Source organism: Dama dama, chromosome 28, assembly GCF_033118175.1.
Source record: "Dama dama isolate Ldn47 chromosome 28, ASM3311817v1, whole genome shotgun sequence".
Classification (NCBI taxonomy): Eukaryota; Metazoa; Chordata; class Mammalia; order Artiodactyla; family Cervidae; genus Dama; species Dama dama.
In genome coordinates, this window is record NC_083708.1 from 25,391,859 (window position 1) to 25,414,837 (window position 22,979).

At 41.2% G+C, this 22,979-nt stretch overlaps 1 long non-coding RNA gene across 1 annotated transcript in view; it reads left to right on the forward strand.

Annotated features, from left to right (window-relative positions):
* Positions 1-22,658, forward strand: part of LOC133048092 (uncharacterized) — a 178,455-nt gene extending 155,797 nt beyond the window's left edge. Inside the window, exon 4 of the long non-coding RNA XR_009690944.1 lies at positions 22,641-22,658. This is a non-coding gene — a long non-coding RNA (uncharacterized LOC133048092). The remainder of the gene's footprint in view (positions 1-22,640) is intronic.
* Positions 22,659-22,979: the final 321 nt, after the last annotated feature.

Here is a 22,979-nt window from a genome sequence, read left to right on the forward strand (position 1 = left end):
CGAGTTCCCTGTGCAGTGCTTATCCCTGCAGATAAGCACTGCAGATTCTTATCAGCTGTCTGCTTTATACATGGCAGTGTATTTATGTTAATCCGAATCTCCTAGTTCATCCCACCTCCCCACTTCTCCCCTAGGTAACCTTATGTTGATCTCTACATCTGTGCCTGTTTCTGCTTTGTAAATAAGTTCATCAGTACCATTTTTCTAGATTCCACATATCAGTGATACTATAAGGTATTTTCTCTTTCTGACCTATTTCACTCTATAAGAGTCTCTAGTTCCATGTGGATGCCTCATTTAAATGCAGTAGTCTAGATGGTAAGGTGGAAAGGCAGACAGAGATTCAAGGAACATTTAGAATGTCAATTACCAGGACTGGAGAATGACTGGCTAGGTTGTGTGTAGGTGGATGGCAGTGATAATAGGAAGAAGAGGAGGTTTAGGATGGCAGCGAAATAGTGAACTCAATTACAGACATATCAATTGAAACATTGAAAACTAAGGAGGTATTGAACTTAGGATTCTGAAGCTATGGGGGGAAATTTGGACTGGATAAAAGTTTGTCAGATACCAACTTATAGCCAGGTAGTCAAGTGAGAAGTGGGTGAGCTTATCTGGGAAGGTTAGCAGACCAAGTTTGTAATTGTGGAGACAGAGAGATGGAGGAGGACACGCACAGGAAAGGGAGCGTGTTTTTAAACTGAGGAAAAGGAGCTTGCTTTGAGAAAGGAGGAACTGAAGAGGGTTGAGATGGGATTTCTCAGGGGAAAATGGTAGGGACAGGGTGGAGAACTGGGTCTAGACTAGGTGGAGTTTTGCATGTGGGAGAGAGAGCACATTCTCTGAGACCAGAGGGAAGAAGATGAGAGTGAGGAAGGAAGAAGAATTTTAAAATGAGTGCATATGTATGTATGAGCATGTCCACCTTAATTTTCTCAAGAAGTAGTAGATGATGTGGTTAGCCAACAACTATAAATATGAGCATGCTTGAAAGGTGAGAAAGCTTGAGGAGAATAGTGAGTAGTAAATATATATCCATGTGTAGTAAAACATATATGTGATATTTGCTCAGGGAAATAATAGGCAACTGGCCCAGCACAGGCAAAAGACCTTGAATTAGTCATTAGCAGTGACTCTTTCTATTGCAAGTGACAAAAAGTCTGCCAAGTCCTAAGGAAAAAAACAGAAAATGATTAGATGGGAAACAGTGTCCCCAGTAATTTTCAGTCTCTGCTCCTGTCTGAGTTGTTCTAACTCTAAAGCAGGTGGTCCTCTAATACAGACTTTCATTCTGTTTGGAAGGATGTGGATTGATTTTGAGATGATGGAGTGTATTTAAGATTTCTGACATGGAACTCTTCTCATGAGTAACGTATTTCAGAGTTTGGCCATGCAGATAAGTAAATTAAGGTAGAGATGGAAGTAGGGTGAACTGAGGAAGCCCAGGAAGTGTGAGGCTGGGATCAGGAAACCTCACAAGGACACATTCAGGATGATGCTGGAGTTGAGGTAGGAAGGACCACTTTGAAATACTTGAATGAAAAGGAGTGACTGGGAAATTGCTAGATGACAGGAACAAGAAAAGATGGTACATGCCATAAACCGATGGCATAAGGAAGTGAAAGTGTCAGCTGCTCGGTCGTGTTTGACTCTTTGCTATCGCAGGCCTGTCCATGGAATTCTCCAGGCAAGGATACTGGAGTGGGTAGCCATTCCCTTCTCCAGGGGATCTTCCCAACGCTGGGATCTAACCCAGGTCTCCTGCATTGCAGGCAGATTCTTACCATCTGATCTAGCAGGGAAGTATAAGCAGATGGCTATTTTTTCCCCAAAGAGGAAAAGGATTAAGTTTGAAGGAGTGCTAGGAGTTAGGAGAATGATAACTTTCAAGTAAGAGAAATCCAAGTCCAATTAGTTCAGGTTAAGGAGAATTTATTACATGTGGCCAAACTGAGAATGTGAGTAGATGGAGTTGCTCCTGGGTGATCAGAATCAAGGATGTCCCCGCCAATGGTACTGTCTTTCTCTACCACTCATTTTGTATCTCTTCTCCTTTGGCTTCTAGTCTCATATTTTTCAGCTTTGCTATGTAAGAAGATCTCTCCCTCTTCTCTTAGCTCTCATGTGAAGATTTGGGGGAGAGAACTCTGGCATAGCTCAGTTGGGTGTCCACTGCTGTGTCTAATACTGTGGCCAGTAATGTGAGAAGGCTATGATTGGTCCATTTAGGATCACGAGTCCAGCCATGGACCAATCACTGTGCCTAGGGAGGTGGGACCTGTAAGACTACTTTCATAATAAATGCCCAACCTCTGACCTTGGCCTGTGGGTGGTAGTACCAGCAGATTCCTTGCCAACTCTTCAGCTATGTCTCCATTCCTGCCACACAGGTCTCCCTGCCTTTCCTTAAATGCGTCAAATGTGCTTCTGGATCAGGATCTCTGCCTCTGCTGTCCCACAGAAATACTTTCTCTCCAGATACCTGTATAATTCAGTTGCTCACTTCATTCAGATTCTCTACTCATGTATCACCTCCCGGAGAGGACTTCCTTGACCACTGCATCCGAAAGAAAACTCCTGAACCATCTCATCTCTAGCCTCCCCTACCTGTGTTTTTGTAACAAGGGCTACCTCCTCACACATTATGTATTTATCTTGCCTCCCCCAGCAGAACTGCAGTCCCATGGAAGAAGGGGTTTTGTCTCTTTGGTTTATTTCTGTATATTCAGGACCTTGAATGGCGCCTGGCCCCCTCTGCCCCAGGATGGGAGATTTCAATTGTAGAGCTTGTCTGGCTGCAATCAGGCAAGGATCTTGGTCACCCTCTTCCCTACTTCATTCCCTCCCTTTCAAGAGTTTCCCGAGACCATCTTCACAATAAATCACATGTACCTGAGTCCCTGTTTAGAATCTGCTTCCGGGAACCCTGACTTTAATACATTTATATTAAAGTTACCTGGTTTGCATGTTGTATTAGTCGCTCGGTCATGTCTGATTCTGTGTGACCCCTTGGACTGTGGCCCACCAGGCTCCTATTCTGTATGTTAGTGACAGAAATTTTTGAAATAAAGTCTTCTTGATAAGTTGGTGGAAGAAAGTGAAAGTGTTAGTCACTCAGTCATGTCTGACTCTTTGTGACCCCATGGACTGTGGTCCGCCAGGCTCCTCTGTCCATGGAATTCTCTGGGCAAGAATACTGGAGTGGGTTGCCATTCCCTTCTCCAGGGGATCTTCCAAACCCAGGGGTCGAACCAGGGTCTCCTGCATTGCAGGCTGATTCTTTACCATCTGAGCCACCAAGGAAGCCCCTGATAAGCTGGTACATAACGAAATTTCTCAAAATAAATAAGGAACATGCAGCCTACTTTTGAGCAGTACAGTTAGGGATCTGTTAGGAGGAGAAATATACCAACAGATGAGAGTGACACTGCTCCAGGCAAACAAAATATTTCAGTTCTCTTACTGATCATTTTTCCTGGTCTGTGGAGCAGGGAAGACTGGATAGAAGCATCTGCTCTAGCTGGGTCTGGAGGAAAAGCCCAGGGTTTTTTTTTTTGTTTGTTTTGTTTTTGTTTCTTCTATTTTTAAAAATTTATTTTTTTAAATTGAAGGATAATTGCTTTACAGAATTTTGTTGTTTTCTGTCAAACCTCAAGATGAATCAGCCATAGGTATACATATATCCCCTCCCTCTTGAACCTCCCTCCCACTTCCTTCCCCATCCCACCCCTCTAGGTTGATCCAGAGCCCCTGTTTGAGTTTCCTGAGACCTACAGCAAATGCCCATTGGCTGTCTACTTTACATATGGTAATGTAAGTTTCCATGTTACTCTCTCCACACATCTCACCCTCTCCTACTCTTGCCCCATGTCCATAAGGCCGTTCTCTATGTCTGTTTCTTCACTGCTGCCCTGCAAATATTCTTTGGTACATCTTTCTCGATTCCATATATATGTGTTAGTATATGATATTTATCTTTCTCTTTCTGACTTACTTCACTGTGTATAACAGGCTCTAGGTTCATCCACCTCATTAGAACTGACTCAAATGTTTTCCTTTTTACTGCTGAGTAATATTCCATTGTGTTTATATACCACAACTTCTTTATATACTCATCTGTTGATGGACATCTAGGTTGCTTCCATGTTCTAGCTTTTGTAAACAGTGCTGCAATGAACACTGGGGTACATGTATCTTTTTCAATTTTGGTTTCCTCAGGGTAAAGTGCCTAGGAGTGGGACTGCTAGGTGGTTTTATTCCTAGTTTTTTAAGAAATCTCTATGCTGTCTTCTGTAGGGAAAAGCCCAGTTTTAATTAAGGCAAAGAAATGAAGGAAATGAACATTCAATAAAGAGGTAGAGGGTATATAGGGTTTTGTTTATCTTGGCGTGGAGGATCCAGAGGGAAGAGTGAAAGATCTGGAAGATCAGAGAGAAGATAGAGGAGAGGAGAGGAAGTGGAAAACAGTATGGAGATAGCTGGAAGAGAAGAGACTTCTGGAGGGTGTTATGTTTGGAGTGATAATGAGGCATGATGGGGGTAGGCAGAGGGAAAGGATGGTACTAATTCCAAATGGTGTTAAATCTGGGCCTCGTTGCTTCTGAGTCAGCCTCGTTCGGGGCTGGGGTGGGCTGACATGTCTGTGAACCAGAAGTCTGGGCCTCCTGGTGTCAAGCTGGCAGCTTCAGGACAATCTGCAGGCAGCTTCTCAGGAAATGTGGGTCCACAGTTCCCGGGAGAAGGGACTGAGAATCTCCATTTGGGTAGAGTGTTAGTAGATTTTCCCCCATATGCTAAATATGGAAGATGAGATAGGAATTAAACTTATTATTAGCACTAACTTAGCAGTACTAAATATAAGCAATTTTTAATCCTTCAAATGATGAGGTCATATTGCTACAGCCCCACATTCTTTACTTGAGATCTAGAATTTACTTCAGAAGCTAACAACATTTCTGAAATGAATTTATGAAAATTCATGCAAAATATTATACATTTGTGGTTTGTGCCTATTGAGGGGAGAGGATCCTTAACTCCCATCAAATTCTTAGATTCCCTAACTTTCATCAAACTTCTAGGAATAGCCATTATTCTAAGCTCAGGAGATGATCGTAACTCTCTTCTGCTTCTTTGGGAGATCTAATGTTAGCTCCCTCTCTCTGGCTACTTAGATGACATTGACATGGGAATGCTGAGTTTGTATGGATTCACCCTGTTATATGTATGTTGTTTGGGGTACTACTAAATTATTTTACATTCTTTTCTAATCAGTGCTAGATGACAGGGAGAAATGTTCTGCAAATGGTTGAATAATGAGGCTAAGGTTCTATTTTAAAATATTCAGTAGATAAAACATAGAGCAGGTAACTTTAATATAATTGTCTTAGTGAGGTTGCCTAAAGACAGGTCCTCAGACAAGGATTCAGTTGTGACCTTTGTCAACAAGGTATGTGATTTATTGATCAGCGTTTCTCAGGAAACCCTTGTAAGGGAGGGAGGGAAGCAAGATAAGGAAGGGGAAGGAGCCAGGCAAGGGTGTGATCTTTGACCTGATTGTGGAAAATTTAAATCTCTCTGTAGAGTTGCCCTACTTGAGGCCAAGGAGCCAGGCTTTTTATCTCCCCATCAGTCACCAGCCACCTGCTGGAGGTGGGGGGTAAGGTACAGGTGTGATGGTGGTGATGGTGGTGATCCTCGTGATGAAGCCCCACCCCCCCCGTCATCAAGGACATGATGCTTCCCAATGATTGCCAGTGTTCAATCAATCCAGTGTACCAAGTGGAGGATAAGATCACCTGCACTTCCCTTTAGCCATTCCACTGGCCTGGGGGCCCAGGAGTCAAGGCTGAGGCCTCCACAGCACATGGAAGCAGGCAATGGGAAGCTGTCAAGCGTTGGTTCCAATTAGTCTGAGGTTAGCCTCATTCCTGCCCAGAGGCAGGGCGCTAAAACTCATGTAATGCAAATGAAACGAATAATCAAAACAGTTTATATACAGGGCTTCCATATAAAATCCTTTCATATGTGTTACCTCCTCTTTGACTTGGTATCCAGAGGCAGTATCTCTCCCCTATTCTACAGGTCATGGTCATCAGTGACCTGGTCACAGAGTTTCTAGGGAGTGAGCCTGGATTTAATCCAGAGTTTTCTGATTGTTATCTAATCACTTTGCATCAGACATTGCCTGTGAAGTACATGCAATGCGGGTGCTTGGGGTGCAAGAGATGGAGAAAGCAAGGTCTCAGATCATTCTGCAATGAATGACATCAGGTATTTCCAGATGTATATTTTTCTTCCTTTCCTGATAAACTGTAAGTGGAAGGACCTTTCAGTCCTTTGATGTTTATCTCTGAAAACTTGAAAAATTATACATATTATGTTGTTGTAGATACTTACGTATGTGTGTTTCCTTCCCAAACTTTTACAAGACACGAGTGTAAAAACCAAACAGCAGAGACTGCCACTTGGCCTGCTCTTGGTAGAGCCTACCATCTCTCACTGCTTCCTGTGGCCCCTGTGATCCATACCCAGGACAGGGAACTTGAACTGGGATCCAGGGCCTCTTCTGATCTTTGGGTAGGGTAGGCAGTTTGCAAGAAGTGGAGATGTTTGCTTCCTCTTGAGTGAGACAAGGAGGCACAGATGATGCAGTTCCATTTTCCATAGATGAGGCTACCACATAGCTTTTAAAGTCATATGACTTGTGGACTACTAGTTAAATGAATTAGCCGTGACCCAGAAGTGTCCAAACTCTGTGCTCAAACTTTATGTTAGAAATACCTGATGCAGTTGCTGGTTAAAGACTATGGTGGGGGTTTCCCTGGGAGCTCAGTGGTAAAGAATCCGCCTGCCAGTGCAGGAGACACAGGTTCAATTCCTGATCTGGGAAGATCCCACAGGCTGTGGAAAACCCGTGTACCACAACTATTGAGCCTGTGCTCTAGAGCCTGAGAACTGCAACTACTGATCCCAGATGCTGCAACTATTGGAGCCCCAGTGCCTGAGAACCCGCACTCTGTGAAAAGAGAAACCACCTCGACGAAAAGCCCAAGCCCCTTAACTAGAGAGGAGCCCCCCCTTGCTGCAACTAGAGCAAAGTCTGTGCAGCAACGAAGACCCAGCACAGCCAAAAATAAATAAATTTTAAAAATTATATAAATTAATATATATATATATAAAAGTCTATGGTGATGCCCAGGCCTACCCAACAGGGACTGAGTTCACTGATGTGAGGTGTGGCCTTGGTATCCCAGATGATTCTAACATGAGACCTGTGCCAAGAAGCATTGGAAAGTAAACATTTTTTCAGGGTAGGGAGCAACTTAAAAATTTATGTTTGTCATTCTATCGCATCTGTGCAAAATTTCCAGGATTTCTAGGAAAATCAAACTTCAGTTTAGAAGTGTAATTTGTTTAGAAAGAAAACAAACTGCTTTCATATTTCACAGGTCCTTTTGGAGGGCAGATTATAATGGGTGATGATTGACCCTGCTGTCTTAGAATGACCCTGGAGAACTTCAAGGTAGGACAAGCCTTGAAGTGGTGACTGTTAACAAGATGTTCTTCGCTTTTTACTCTTCTCTGCCTCTCATACATTCTTGGTCTCTCTGTTAATTAGTGACAATAATGACTAAGTAGAAGTTCCTGTAATTATATTATTTACTATTTTTTAGAATAGAATTTTATATTCTTGGTCTCACTTTTGGATAAATGAAAGATTAAGTAACACCCAAGTTAAAGTCCTAACTCTTCCTCTTCCATGTTGTGTGGTCAATGGGCAATTTCCCTAAGTCTCTAATCTTTGATATTCTTGCCTACAAAATGGAAACAATAATAATTATCTCATTTAGTTGTTGTGAAGATTAAACTGGATTCTGTATAAAGATTTTTGAACAAGTTGGAGCTTGGATTTAATGAAGTCTCAATAAGTAACAGCTATTATAACTTTCTTATTAGTTGTTAGCTTTCCCATTACAATAAATCAACATACAGCAGACAGATGCCCAACAATCTTAGTTTCTCCTAGTCCTACTCCACAACTGAGTTCTCCTTAAGAAATTAGAAACAATATCTCTCTCCATGTGCACCAATCCTTCCCCCTACCCTACTAAATTTTTGCTGTTTTCTTACAGCTCTCAATTTTTTCTGCAAGTCAATATTTCTTAACAGAAAACTGTCCATAATAGCAATTTCGTTTAATTAACCTCATTTTTCTCTATTGAAAACCCAATATTGGTTTGTATTGAATATTTTTTTTTCCATTCCTTATCACCAGCTTTGGGGACGCACACCACTGGCACCTGCCTACTGAATCACACATGCCTTCCATGGCAAACCCACTCCAGCATTATTGCCTGAAGAATCCCATGGACAGAGAAACCTGGTGAACTATAGTCCCTGGGGCCACAAAGAGTCAGACGTGACTGAGCAACTAACACCCACCCACTCACACAGAGGTCAACAAACAAAACTGATTTCTTACCCATCAAGAATGAGCTTGCTTTCCAGCTTTCAGCATGCCCCTAACCCCGCCGCCAGCCACATCCTATTTCTCACCTCAAAACAACTTCTTTAGTAAGATGTGCCACGTAAGGCCACCCAGATTATGCTTTTTACACATCCAAGGACAAACCATGTACATAGACTAGGAGGTCAGTAGTGATCCCTAGAAGTTTGTCCATACTACTCCGTAATTGTGTCTTTTAACATGCCTCTCAGACGCCTTCTCATAGATTTATCAAGATGGCTAGCATATTGACAGCTACACATTTGACATGCTTTGCTTTTTGGTTCTTGGGTTTTAAAGAAAGTTTATTTTCACTTCATATTTATTTGGCAATGTACAATAAATGTTGTAAACTTGCATCAAATTTATGAATGAAGAACCATTTTAAAAAAGAAAGAGATACTGTTTTCCAAAGTGGTGGTACCATTTTACATTCTTACTAGCACATACACATTAGAGTTTCAGTTCTTCCACATTCTCACCCATCCTGGCTATGGCCAGTTTTCCTAATTTTAGCCCTTCTAATGGGTGTGTGGTGGTATCTTACTAGGGTTTTCAGTTGCATTTCCCTAATGACCAATAATATTTAGCATCATTTCATGTGTTTCTTTGCTATTCATGATTTTTTGGTGAAGTGTTTGTTCCAATCTCTTTCCCATTCTTTAAATTGGGTTGTTTGCTTTCTTAGCATTGAGTGTTGAGACACACACATACACACACACATATATACTTTTTATATACATATACCTTATTTGAATTTTGATATCTTCTTGCTGACTTGTAAATTCCCCTGAACAAGAGAGTTCCTTAGGAAAAGAAGACACACTGTAACTGTAAATCCAAGGCGTTCAGTTGAGATTCAAGTGCTTGATGGATTCTCGCTAAGTATTTCATGGTGGCGAGGACCAGTCCATGGGTCACTCTCACACATTTGGAGACCGTGCTACACAAAGTCAAACACTTTTTAAGGTTAAGACTGTGGATTAACCTAATCCTATTTAAAGAGCTCTGTATGCATAGCATATGTTATACAAATTGCAACAGAAGTACTTTTAAAGTTTTTTTTTTTTTTTTAGAGAATGGAAATTTGGTAGTTTCCCCTAAGTGGTTAAATCAGGAAGCATTTGCTTCTAAATTATTAGCAGTCTGCTTGGAGTCCCAGTTTAGTATTTCCAGTGGACTGTCTTTGTAGATAATTTTAAGTAATAAACAATTTTACAGGAACTAGTGTCTGCTTACCAAATGTAGAATGTATGAGTTGGTTGTATTGCCAAAGAGCAGAATCATGGTTTCTGAAAATAGCTTTAAGAAGTTCAGACCAATTGGCAACGCAAACTGCACTATCTTACGGAGCATTATGTCCTTGGGGATAAATACCACGTGAAAAATGAACAAGGATAATATATTAAATTGGTCATGGTAACTCGGCCCTCACCTCTGGTTGACTCAATCTTGTGCAAGTTGGTAACAGCAATTCCTGTAAGTTGTGAGAAAAGATTATTCTATTGCATCAAATGATACAACATACAGTATTGCAGCATACAACACTAGTCCTTTTAGTTTAAGTTTGATTTTGTTTTTAAATGTAGTGGACAACTTCCAGTGGGTCATTGGCACCATGATGGATTTCCTAACTCTTCTTCACTCTTCTGGTGGGCTGTCAGCTAACCAAACCCAGAACTTCCACTCACTGAACCACCCAAGGAGCTGCCAGTTTTGTTTTATCCTCTGACTCTGATGTCTCATAACCAGAGATCTTTCTGGTTGCAATTTTAGGTCAATTTTTTCCCCCTTTGGTCTCATTCTCAGAGCCCAGCTGCTTCATTCTACCTGAACAGCATAGCTTCATGTAGGAACTTGTTAACTTTGCTAACTACATGATTGAATGCTCAATCCAGTTTATAAAAAAGGAATTATTTTGTTGAAGTTTTCTTATTTTCATAATATGATTTACATATGGGATTCTGTATTTGTTTTCTTTTGTTTGGAGGATAAATTAAACCACCAGCATCTTATAATAATCACCACTGTCCCATGGCAATTCATGGAGTTTTTGTAAGTCCAAGACACTTTTCACATGTTATCTTTAATCTTGACAGGTCTTAATTCACTCATTTTACAGATGAGAGAAATAATTTACTTGTCCCAGATTACACAGACAGCAAGTGGCAGAGTTTATTATTGTCATTACCAGTAGCAGCAGTGGGTTTCTTCTTCTTCTTCTTCTTCCTTTTTGAGCTGTTAAAGTTTTGTGCTAGAATTTGGAAAAAAATAAATAGTGGAAGCACTGCCATCTTTAATACATTTTGAAAAAACTTTATGATACAGTTGAGAAAATGGTATAACTGAAATCACTTACATGTTTTAAAGGCAAGAAATGGAGATTAAGGGTTTTAAGGTCACTGGAAGCTTCTACAAACCTCTTGAAGAATCAAGTATTTTGACATCTATCATTGCCAACTTTTCTACTTGGCAAAGAGAGAAAATGTTGGTTTACTAACATACATGGCATTCCAAAGCTTGTTACTTTGGATCTTTTATCTTCTGGATGGAATGAAATTTTTTTACTATTTTTTTTTTAATTGCAATTTTACAAATTTCATAAGCATGTGTTATTTTCTGTATAAGTCTTGGAAAACAGTCACTGAGAACATTTACAGTCATTCCATTCAGATACAGGGCTTCCTTGGTGGCTCAGATGGTAAAGAATCTTCCTGTGACACAGGAGACCCAGGTTTGATTCCTGGGCTGGGAAGATCCCTTGGAGGAGGGAACGGCAGCCCACTCTGGTAGTCTTGCCTAAAGAATCCCATGGACAGAGGAGCCTGTTGTACTACAATATAGTCCAGGGATCGCAGAGAGTCAGACATGACTGATTGACTAATTACTAACACTTTCATCCAGATACAAAAAGAAGGCAATTCTTAAAGCAGAAGATAACCTTTTAGTGAAGTATATTTCAGAATTTGGGAAAAGACAAAGTTGTTATAACATGGATATGATTGTTTGCAGGAGTTGGCAAGTTCAAACCAGTTAGAAATTGATACCATCAAAATCTGTCAATTCTGCTTGCATGTAGAACTGAAGAAAACTAACATTGTGTTACTGGATTGTAATAAAAGTTTATAAACAGTGAATATATAAGCTTTACCAAATTCAAGAAGGACATAGCATTGGGGAAGCCTCTTTTGAACTAATTGATATGCATTAAGCATTCAAGTTCTGCTCTCCATCCCTCCTCCCCTAAAAAAATTAATCAGTGCTTTGACACTGTATGAGGGCACTTGTGAGAAATTTGTTGAGAAATCCTTATACCCTCATGATATTCTGTAACTTCTCTTTGCTCAGTCATGTCTGACTCTGTGACCCCATGGACTGTAACCAGCTAGTCTCTTCTGTCCCTGGGATTTTTCAGCAAGAATACTGAAGTGAGTTGCCATTTCCTCCTCCAGGGGATCTTTCCCACTCAGGGATCCAACCCATGTCTCCTGCCTCACCTGCATTGCCGGCAGATTCTTTATCTGCTGAGCTGTTGAGGAGGCCCATGCTTCACAACACTTAACCAGTTTTAAATTATTCATGCATTTTAGTGAGCAGTCAACTAATGGTCACCTCTCTCACTGGACCTCTTGATGGCTGGAACCACATCTGTTTTGCTTGCCTTTGTATCTGCCTGGCAAGGTTTCTGGCACATAACATCTGCTCCCTAGTATACTGGTTGTTACAGGATTGTTGAATGAATGAACAAATTCTTGTTCTGGGACTGCAGTTTGAGGAAGAAACAAGTTAGACATGACATCTGTGTCTCACAGAGAAGGAAGAGGACAGTGCTGGTGGCTCAAGTGCTGTGCCCCGAGGATCTCCATTTCTTGCCAGTGAGTGGAAGAAGGAGGCTGGGGCAGAGCATCTAGAATGTTCACACATGGACATAAGGAAAAGTGACTTACCATCTTAGAGAAAACAAGAAATTTTTCATCTGAATTGGGGTCAATCTTCCAAGTCCAGGGTATTTAGTACCTGATTAGGAGAGGAGACATGAGGCTCCTCTAACCAGCTAAGGAGATGCTGGGCAAGCTGTTAGGGATTCCCTTTTGTTCCCTTTAAAATGGAGGAAACGGAGTTCTAAGGTGAACGTAGAAATCAGAAGGGAAGTGGGTGCCACATATGAACTTTTTCTAGCCATCTTATGTGAAATATTGAGTGAATTTTCTGTATTTTGAGAGACAGTTGGTAACAGGAAGCCAGCATGAAAAATGTGGTCCAATTAAAGTAGGATGTGTGAAAAATAGTATAGAAAACTTTGTATTGGAGAGAGAGACTCTTTATATATATCAGTTTGTGTCTATCCTTTGAAGGACTTGATTAATTCTTAAAATAAAGAGAAAAATAATAAAACAAACATAAAATAGACCATGTGAGCTATAGCAAAACCCTGTTTTGTTTTCTTTTCCCAGAACATATATTTAAGTAAGTAAAAAGCTTTAATTGCAATCAAGTGCTGGCAGCGGCAAAGTCATACATGATAACTTGGTATGTGATTTCACTTTTACATGATCTCCTTATTAAAAGACCCTTGGAATGATATGTTGAGGAAAAGAAGAGATCTCTAAGGACAGAGAAAGCAATGAATTCCGTTTTTGGAGAATACTCTGCCTCAGATCATTGAAGTCTGAATCTGGGAAAAATGAGCAGGAACCTGGCTGATTTCATGTGCCAGGGAGTTGCAGAGTGAAGAAAACTGACCCCAAAGGCTTGAAGTTCTGAAGAAAGGACTTCTGGGCTCTAACAGTTCCCTTGTGAGACTTTTGTTGTGCAGTTTCTTTCTCTATCCCTTTATCCAGGTTGTCATTTTTACTCTCCCTCGACCCAATTGATGATTTCAATGACTTCTCCACAATAATCCTTGGGGCCTGGTTCTGATCAGCAAGCTAGATGCTTGTTTCATTTTTTAGATATTCCCTTGATTGGTTCCTGGTTCCCAGTCTCCATATTTTGCATTTTTTCCCCCTAAAAGAACAGCATTTGCCATATGCCATGTCAATCCTATAAATGATCCAAGTCCTTTTCTATTTGATGACACTGCTGAAAGCAATGAGAGTGTCATTTGCTGTCTTTAAGAAATTATATGTTTTCCTTGGGTGTCTGTCTGTACTCCGGCACAGCTGGAATCCTTGAATTTGCGATACCCACAAATTGGCACACTATCTGAGCAAATAGATACTCATGTATATCCATGTGTTGTCCTTATTTGAAAATTCAGTGGCCAAGATGCAATATTCACAAATTCTAATTTCCCAAAGGAGAGGACTTATAGACCTAATAGTTGATAATTTCACTCCTCTATACGTACTTCTTCATAATTCTGCTTGGGCATAGATTTCCCCTAAATAAGCTATTACCATAGAAAAAGTTGAATTAAGTGAAATTAATTGATGCAGTATTGCCTTTGGATACTTAGAGTAGAAAGAAGACCAACTGGTGGAAACTGATGTAATATCAGAAAGAGTTTTTGAACATCTGGTTTTGCATTATTTTTCAAAGACACTAAGTGTCTTGTTATTTCTCAGTCTTTTGACTAGCAATGAAGACTAGATTTGTCCAAATCATATAGTTATTAGTATCAGAATTGAAAGTAGACAGAATTCTCCAGAGTCAATCATCATGCTACTTCACCAGCTAAACATGTGCATAGATTAATTAGGTAAACATGCTATCATTTTGTATAAGTATTGAGGTAGAGATGGGGATAAATATAGATAGTATTTGAATAGTGGGACGAGGAGATGAATATATCTATCCTCCTACTTTTTTACAAACAAAGTAAATTTTTGAATTCATTTAAGGAGGTTTTCTTGACTACACTTAGAAAATTGTATGATTTAAGATCATGTAATATTATCTATCTAGCTTTGTGTAAAAACATCCAAGTTTAAGTCAATCCTCAAGTTGAAATCCTGTTAGTTTCCCTTCACCACTTATCTAAGCACTGTCTGAATTTCATGCACCCTGAGAGTTCAAAGATCACTCAGAAATCTTCTCCTTTATTCTTAGCTTTTCTTTTAGCACCTTCTTCAGCCCCCATGATTGGCAGCTGTGAGGGGCAAAAATACCAGGCCTTCTACTTTGTCCAAGTTCAAGGGAACCCAAGTTCACACGAACAAGAGTGTACATGGGAGATTTGCAGACACGACATCCAGGATCACATCAGCTGAGCTTTCCAGACGGCTCCTTCGTGTTGATTTTGTGTCTATAAGCACATTTATTTTAAGTAAACATAAAATAATAAAACCAGGTTTCAGGGCATTAAGTAGATATATTGGGGAAAATTTTTTAACCCAAAATAATTATGCTTCATTTAGACTGCATGAGCTATTACTATTGGACAAAGCAGCCGCAGTTTTAAGAATGGCCAAGTGGGAGCCATATGCACTTTCCATGGTAGGAGTTGATTATAAATATTGACCTATTGCTCGAGGCAACACATTAACCAGCCCTTTCTTTGATGGAAAAATTACATACATAGAATCCTTTTAAAATCCCTGTAGGATATTCATGCTGGGGGGTCAGGTGTGTGTGTAGTTCTATATATGTGTGTTATGTTTAAGGGATGGGTTGACAGGGGCACAAAAGGGCCTTATTACAGATGGTCTGTGTTGTTGCAAAAACGATATGCTGAATATTCCTACGTTCAAATTTGACGAATCGCAAATAAATTCACGTTATAACAAGGCTTGACAAATGTTTTCACATAAATTTTTGCAAAAGAAAAAGTTGATTTAAAAACTATCCTAACTACTAGAGTAGCCATAGGGCATTTAGTTAAATTTTAATTTCAGATAAATAAATAAATAAGTAAATTGTTAGCATATGTTTATCCCAAATATTGCCTGGCACATACTTACACTGAAGATTTATCATTGTTTACCTGGAATGCAGGTTTAGCTGGGTGTCCTGAATTTTTATTTGCTAAACCTGGTAGCCAAATAACTAAGTGAAGGTATGGAAGTCATTCCTTCAGAATCATTTCGTACCTCGTAGCTTGGATGTGCTATTTCAAAATAAGTGAGCTGTGTCAAAAAAAGTTGAGAAAGTTGTGACCTGCTGTTGTGTCAATACCAAAGAGCTCATGTGGCTGCTTCTTGCCTCTTTTTTGTTCTATTTTATTAAACAGTTGCACTTCCAAGCCCTTCTAGTTATAGGCATTCACTTTGAGAGAGGACACCACATTTTAAGCCCTTCTCTTATCCTTTGGAGACAAAAGCTTTGAAAAATTAGGACCATGTTTGAACCTTAGATACATAAAGGATGCTCTCCAGCAAAACGCGATGTATTGTTTCAAGCTGATTTTTCCCCTCTTTTCCTTGGGAGAAAAATACAGCGTCTTAAACTAAAGCACACTTCAGCGGTCCCCCTGCTTGACTGGGGCTGGCAGCCACAACACAGGGCTTTCATCTCTGCTTCAAAGTGTGGTGGAGGGAGTTTGGGGGGAGGGGAGCGGGGAAGAAAAGGGAGGGCCGGTTGAATGCGAAGAGAGAAACAAACAAACAAAAAAGTAAAATGGGTTGGGTGGGCAGAAGGAGAAGTTCCCCTATCTTTCAAATAACACGTCCCCCATGGCCTGGGCTGGGATTTGCAAAACCCTCACAGTTTCCCTCCTCCCCCCGCCCCCACCCCGTTGTGTATTTTTTTGTTACCACCACTTCCCATGCTGGGAAGATTCTTGTCATCCCTCACATATTTTATCCGCAGAAAAGGCTGCCCTGCCCTGGGCTTGGTGATTGAGGCTGTGCTCCTGGTGTGCCGCTCTATCAGTGGTTCCCAAGGCTGTCTAGCCTGGGAAAAGCTGCATGGACGCGTTCCAAAACCAGCATCACATGCATCATTGTTCTTACTCTCCCTGATTAGAGTGCACACAATGAAAACAACAGCAACAGCCTCGTTTTCTAGCCCTCCTCCCAGCACAAGGCAGTCCTCAGTCTGTTTTTCTTTCTCTGGGTCTTCCTCCAAGTTAACCGCTTCAGTGCTGGGGGGAGTCTCAGACCTCACAGCAGCTGCCCCCGAGAGCTCCTCTGTGCTTCTGGGAGGTCACCCGCAGCTCTGGGGCCAGTGGGGGACCGGGCCGGCTTGTCCTTCTCCTGGAAATCTGGGCAGAGTAACTGACTAACGGGCGAAAAGTCAAAAGCTGTGTGTGGTGCCCTGCGTTGGCTGGGGGCTCCTATTCCAGGACGGCCCTTCACAGCCTTGGGGTTGGCTAAGCGCTCAGTTTCTCGTAAGCAAATGTGGAGACAGATGTAAAGATGTGAGTGGGGGTCCTGGTGCTTTAATTCTGAAAGCCACAAAAATCTGTCTGTGTTAAATCTGTTGACTTTAGCTGTTGAGTCTCAATTATCCATATGAAACGCTTCTCAGCCTTCTTTGCAACTTCTGAATAAAATCTCTGTAAACATTTGCAAGTATGTGAAGATATTGAACATTTGCAAGATTAAGCAATTTTTACTTTAAAAGCCATAGGGCAAATCCAAGTCCTTTAAAAAAAAAAAAAAAAAATTGGTTAATAGTAAAGAACCTGCTTGCCAACGCCCAAGACGTAAGAGATACAGGTTTGATACCTGGGTCAGGAAGATCCCCTGGAAAAGGGAATGGCTACCCACTCCAATATTCTTGCCTGGAGAATCCCATGGACAGAGGAGCCTGGCAAGCTACAGTCCATCAGGTTGCAAAGACTTGGATACCACTGAAGCGACTTTGCACACACACGCACACACACAACACACACACCCTCAAAAAAAAAAGAAAGGAAAAAGAAAACCTTCTGACATGTAACTCGTGACTTCTTTATTTAAAATAATGGACAATTTATGACATACCAGTCAAGAATTTGGATATCCTCTGGATTATAGTGTAACATAATTGACCTGACTTTTATTTAAGGGTATGAGTAGATGAGGAGCCCGGTGGGCTACAGTCCATAGGGTCACAAAAAGCTGGACACGACTGAAGTGAGTTAGCACGCATGTATGCATGCATGAGTGGATGAAAGGTGGAGAAGGCTATGTGACCATGGGTCAGTACTTTAAAAGCAACAACTGAAACTCTTCATCAACTGGGCAAACATCCTTAGTCTGGAGAACTCTTCAACACACTCGGAGTCACAGCTCTAATGGAGAATGTCTTTAATGCAGGTGGAGAGACAGACTTTATTTGCTGTGTTTCTGGTGTTTGTCTTGAGACCAAACATGACATACGTTTATGACCTGGATGGAGGTTTGGTCATGAATTTGCCTTCAGCCCAGTCAGAAAGATGAAAGGCTGAGGTTCTCCTTTGAGGCACTATCCTTGACTTTTAAGTACTTTTAGGAGATAAAACAGAGAATGACCCTAAGGTTTGTTAGCTCTTAGAAATGCAGTGTCTCACTGCTGCGGTGCCAAGGACTCCTCCTGATTGAGGCTGGATATTACTCTCTTGCCTCTTTAATAAAGTTCCATAAGATTGCTGGTAGAAACCACTGTCATTTATTGATCTGTACAAGGAAGCACTGTCAATTATTGATTGATCTGTGCAAATCGAGAGGCTTCCTTCCTCTTCCTTCTCTCCCCTCTCCTTCCTCCTTCTTTCATGCGTGGCACAGCTATAATTAACATAATACCATTAGCCAATTTCTGATACATGGGGTTTGGGGCCACACATCACGCTATTTCAAGAATCTAATTCCTCCTCTTCTGTTTAATTGTTAGTCAACTATTTGTCTCCCTGCAGCTACCTACATGAGCTTTTTTTAGGGCCTCAAAAATGAAGTAAATAAATAAAAACTCCAAATCAAAAGCAACAAAAACTGAATTGTGTCACTTGCCTAAGGCATGACTTTTCTTAGCAACCATAAAAATCCCACAGTAAGAAGGGAGATAGTAGATTATAGGATGATGGGTGAAGCAAGAGGAGACCCCCGCTTGTCTAAGAGAAGCTGAGTTGGTTCTGGTTTCTAAGGTTATAAATATCCCTTTTTATAAAAAGAAAGCTTATTTTTTCATACTTAGACAGTTAGGGAGGAGATGTAACAACATGTCATTTCACGGGCTCTTTTTTCTGCTCAAGTCCCTGAATATAAATATTTGTTGAAATGAATTAGACTAGTTATAATATTACATTGTATCACTAGCATTTCTTTCCTGGAAGTAGACCTGCTTGCTGGAACTTGAACTAGTATCTCAAGTTCACTCTTCTTGAATACATCCATGCGCAACTGCAGGGCAGAGATCTTCCTCGCCTGTAACCTCAGTTTATCCTGAGTGAGTCTCAGCAGACGTAAGCCGTTAGAGTCACCCCTGGGGCAGAATGAAGGCACCAGCATGGGATTTGACTTTCATTCCATCACAGGGTAACTTTGGAACAATCAGTGGTTTTTTTTTTCATGATTACCACCTCCCAGAACTGGTATGAGGATTACATGAGATAATGGATGGAAATGCTTTATAAAGTATACTCAGCTTTTACTTTCTAAAATCTTTTCATTTTGTGAAAACTGTGATAATGAGATTTACTGTCAAATCAAATTGATTTACAATGTGTAAAATTTATAGTCATCTTTTTTTTTTTAAGGTAGCTCTGCATTATGCATTATCTTTGAAGTTATTTAAGTTTACCCACACACACAAACACAACATTCAAATCTTAGCAATATCTGAATTAGTTTCTTAAGCTTATCTAGTTTCCTAGGGCTGTTTTTTAAAATTTTTATTGTTGTGCAAGTTTCAGCTGAAGTGATTCAGCTAGACATATATATATATCTAAATATATGCAAATTTAAGATTGTTTTCCATTATAGGTTATTACAAGATATTAAGTAGAGTTCCCTCTGCTATACAGTAGGTCCTTGTTGGCTATCTATTTTATACACAGTAGTGCATACATGTTAAGCCCAAACTCCTAATTAATTCCACTCCCCTTCCCCTTTGGTACCTAGGGCTGTTTTAAGCTACTGTAATAGGTATCTTAAAATAGCAGAAGTTTACTCTTAGTTGTTAAGGCCTAAAGTTTGAAATCAAGGTGTTGGCAGGGCTCTGCTACCTCTGAGATTCTGGGTGGAGTCTTGTCTCTTTCTGACTTCTGGTAGTGGCCATAATCCTTGGCCTTCCTGGGCTTGCCGCTGAGTAGCTCCTGTCTCTGTTTCCGTCTTCCCAAGACATTCTTGCCATCTTCCCATGGCATTCTCCTTCTTAAAAGGTTACTGGTCCTATTGGATTAGGGCCCACTCCAGTGAATTCATCTTGATTATACCTGCAAAGATGCTATTTCTGAAAAAGGTCACATTCATAGGTACTGGGGGCTTCACACTTCTTCAATATCTCTTGTTTGGGGTACATAATTCAACCCATAACACAAAATAAGTCAGCTTTTCACTGGCCGTGGACCTGGCTGCCAGGCTAGAATTTGCCATTAATTAGCCAACTCACCTGTAGGTAAATGAGGGAATTGCAATGGACCTCTTTGGATAGTTTTCAGTTCGAATGTTCTATAATTCTATCATTTTAGTATTCTTCTAACCACGATGGTTCTTTTTTCACTCGCCAACAAATCTGTGTACAAGCCCCAAAGTCCAGCTGCAGAAGGAAAGGGGAAACTTGCAGTCTCTTTGAGCCCATCCAGGAGAATTCCTGGTGGCTCAGATGGTAAAGGATTCACCGGCAATGCAGGAGACCCAGGTTTGATTCCCGGGTCTGATCCTCGGGTCAGGAAGATCCCTTGGAGAAGGGAATGGCTACCCACTCCAGTATTCTTGCCTGGAGAATCCCATGGACAGAGGAGCCTGGTGGGCTAGAGTCCATGGGGTAGCTAAGAGTCAGACACGACTGAGTGACTAACACTTTCAGTATCATCACGGTGAAGAACTCACTCCAGCCCCTCACTTTCTCTTGCCTGGACTGTTGCAGTAGCCTCTCAGTATCCTTGAGTCTCCTCCTCCTATGGACCTCCAGCAGGGGCTGCCAGACTCACGTCACACCCTGGAAAACACCCTTTAAATCTCCCCAGGGGCACTGTATGAATTACAGTTCCAAGCATGACACCCTGGGCTTTATCAACACAACTTGCTGGCTCAGTTATCAACACAATACCCTAGCTCATTTGTTCAAGAGTTACCCTCCATAAATCTAATCTACTCATTTTTCTCCCATTGGATTTTGCTTTTCACACTCTGGTTCATTATAGTCCCTCTATTTGTTAGACCTTTTCCCTTTCTCATCTGCCTAGAGAATTTTCATTTATACTACAAATTTCAGTTCAAATAACATCACCTTTGGGAAGCCATTTCTGACTATCTGGAGTAGTCTGAAATAACCATTCTTTCTTCTGTTTCATCACTTCAGTTCAGTCGCTTTGTCGTGTCCGTCACTTTGTCGTGTCCGACTCTTTGCGACCCCATGAATCGCAGCACGCCAGGCCTCCCAGTCCATCTTAGTTCATGTTTATTTCTATTTTTGCACATGTCATTGAATTGTAATGTGTATGTTTATTACCACTAGATAGGATGTTGCTCACCAGTTGGCATGATGTTTTTTGTCTTTGGGTCAGGGCCTGTACCTTCTTTATTTCCAGGTGTCAAACACATATTGTGTGTGTGTGTGTGTGTGTGTGTGTGTGTGTGTGTGTGTGTAGTTAGTTGCTCAGTTGTGTCCGACTCTTTGCAACCCCATGTTCTGTAGCGTGCCAGGCTTCTACTGTCCAGGGATTGTCTAGGTAAGAATACTGGAGTGGGCTTGCCATTCCCTTCTCTAAGGGATCTTCCTGACCCAGGAATTGAACCTTGGGTCTCCTGCATTGCAGTCAGATTCTTTACCATCTGAGCTACCAGGGAAGCCTGAAACACATATTGGGTACATAGAAACATTTTATGAAATTGAACTAAATAACCAGTTCTTGACAAAGAACTGAAGCCAGCAGTCAGGGTCACACAGTTTTGTTTTTTTGGTTTTTTTAAAATGTGAGTTGCTTTTGAATTAATGAAACAGTAAGACGTGCTTTGGCACAGCTATCTGGCATACCTGGGTTAAGTTCTAGTGCAAACAGCTGCATTGCTGTAACTTGCCATAAAACACCCACTTCACACAGGGCCGTGTGCGGTGGGGCCTGTGGAAGGGGGCCAGGCCCAGGGCTGGCAGTTACCTGAAAACACTTGGGTTAAGTTTCTATTGCCATGGCAGTTAGACAGCTTCTTATAATTATTCCCTTCAACTGGCAGGCTTGCCTCACAGGATGTATTCTAATAGGGCTGGACTCCTGGACAGGCACCATCTGCTTGCCACCTTAAATGTTTCACTGCTCAGTACCACCCCTAGGTTGCCTGGGAACTGCCTTGCGAATAATCTAAGCCCATGTCACAGGACCACAAGTTCTAAATTATCAAGTATGTGGATAGACATGGTGACCGGTTAGAAGAAGAGAACCCCAGTTGGGGTTATCACTACAGGGGTGGCCACTTCTCTCCTGTTAGATTGGCCTCTTTCTAATCCCACTGTGGAGCTCTGACAGTGAAAGATCAAACTCCCATAAAGACTTAGGCTGAGCCAGGATAGGAAAAGAAAGGAGTAAAGCCCTGGACACTCCTGGGGATGATGGAGGAGAAAACACCCAAGGCTCTGGAAGAATGGCAGTCTTGATTTTTGGCTTTAAATCATATGATCAATGAGGTAGTTGTTATTATTTAGTTGCTAACTTGTGTCTGACTCTTTCGACCTCATGAACTATAGCCCGCCAGGTTCCTCTGTCCATGGAATTTTCCACGCAAGAATACTGGAGTGGGTTGCCATTTTCTTCTTCAGGGGATCTTCCCAACCCAGGGATCGAACCCAGGTCTCCAGCACTGCAGGCGGATTCTTCACCATCTAAGCCACCAGGGAAGCCTGATGAATGAGAGAGTCTCATTTGTATCCCCCATTCCCTAAAGAACAGATGAACACATGCAATTATTAACCTTCTTTGTTGTCAAGATAAGTATCTGAATCCCTGCTTCTAGAGCATCACCTTCAAATGTCACTGATAAGTACTACTGTCTGTATTTGTGTTTTTCTTGATTCCATAATGAGACTGTAACTCTCTGAGAGCAGGACTCACATCTCATACATTTTTGTCTTTTCTAAGAGTGTCTTCTACCTGTTCACACATGAAAACTATTGAGATTGGAGATCCTTGAGCATAAATATTCAAAGTGTGGACCCTTGTCATCTAAGGAAAATGGACCTCTTAAAAGCAGCGAAGGAACAACGATGATTATGGAGGAGAATCCTAATTTAACCCGTAAGAGAGCACCTGTGGCTTTATTCAACTGCTGCTGTTGGCAATGAAGGTACAATAATCATGCAATTTATTAGAAGCTTTATTAGGAATGACCATGGCTTCCCTGGCAGCTCCGGAGGTAAGGAATCTGCCTGCATTGCCGTAGACTGGGATTTGATCCCTGGGTTGGGGGAATTCCCTGGA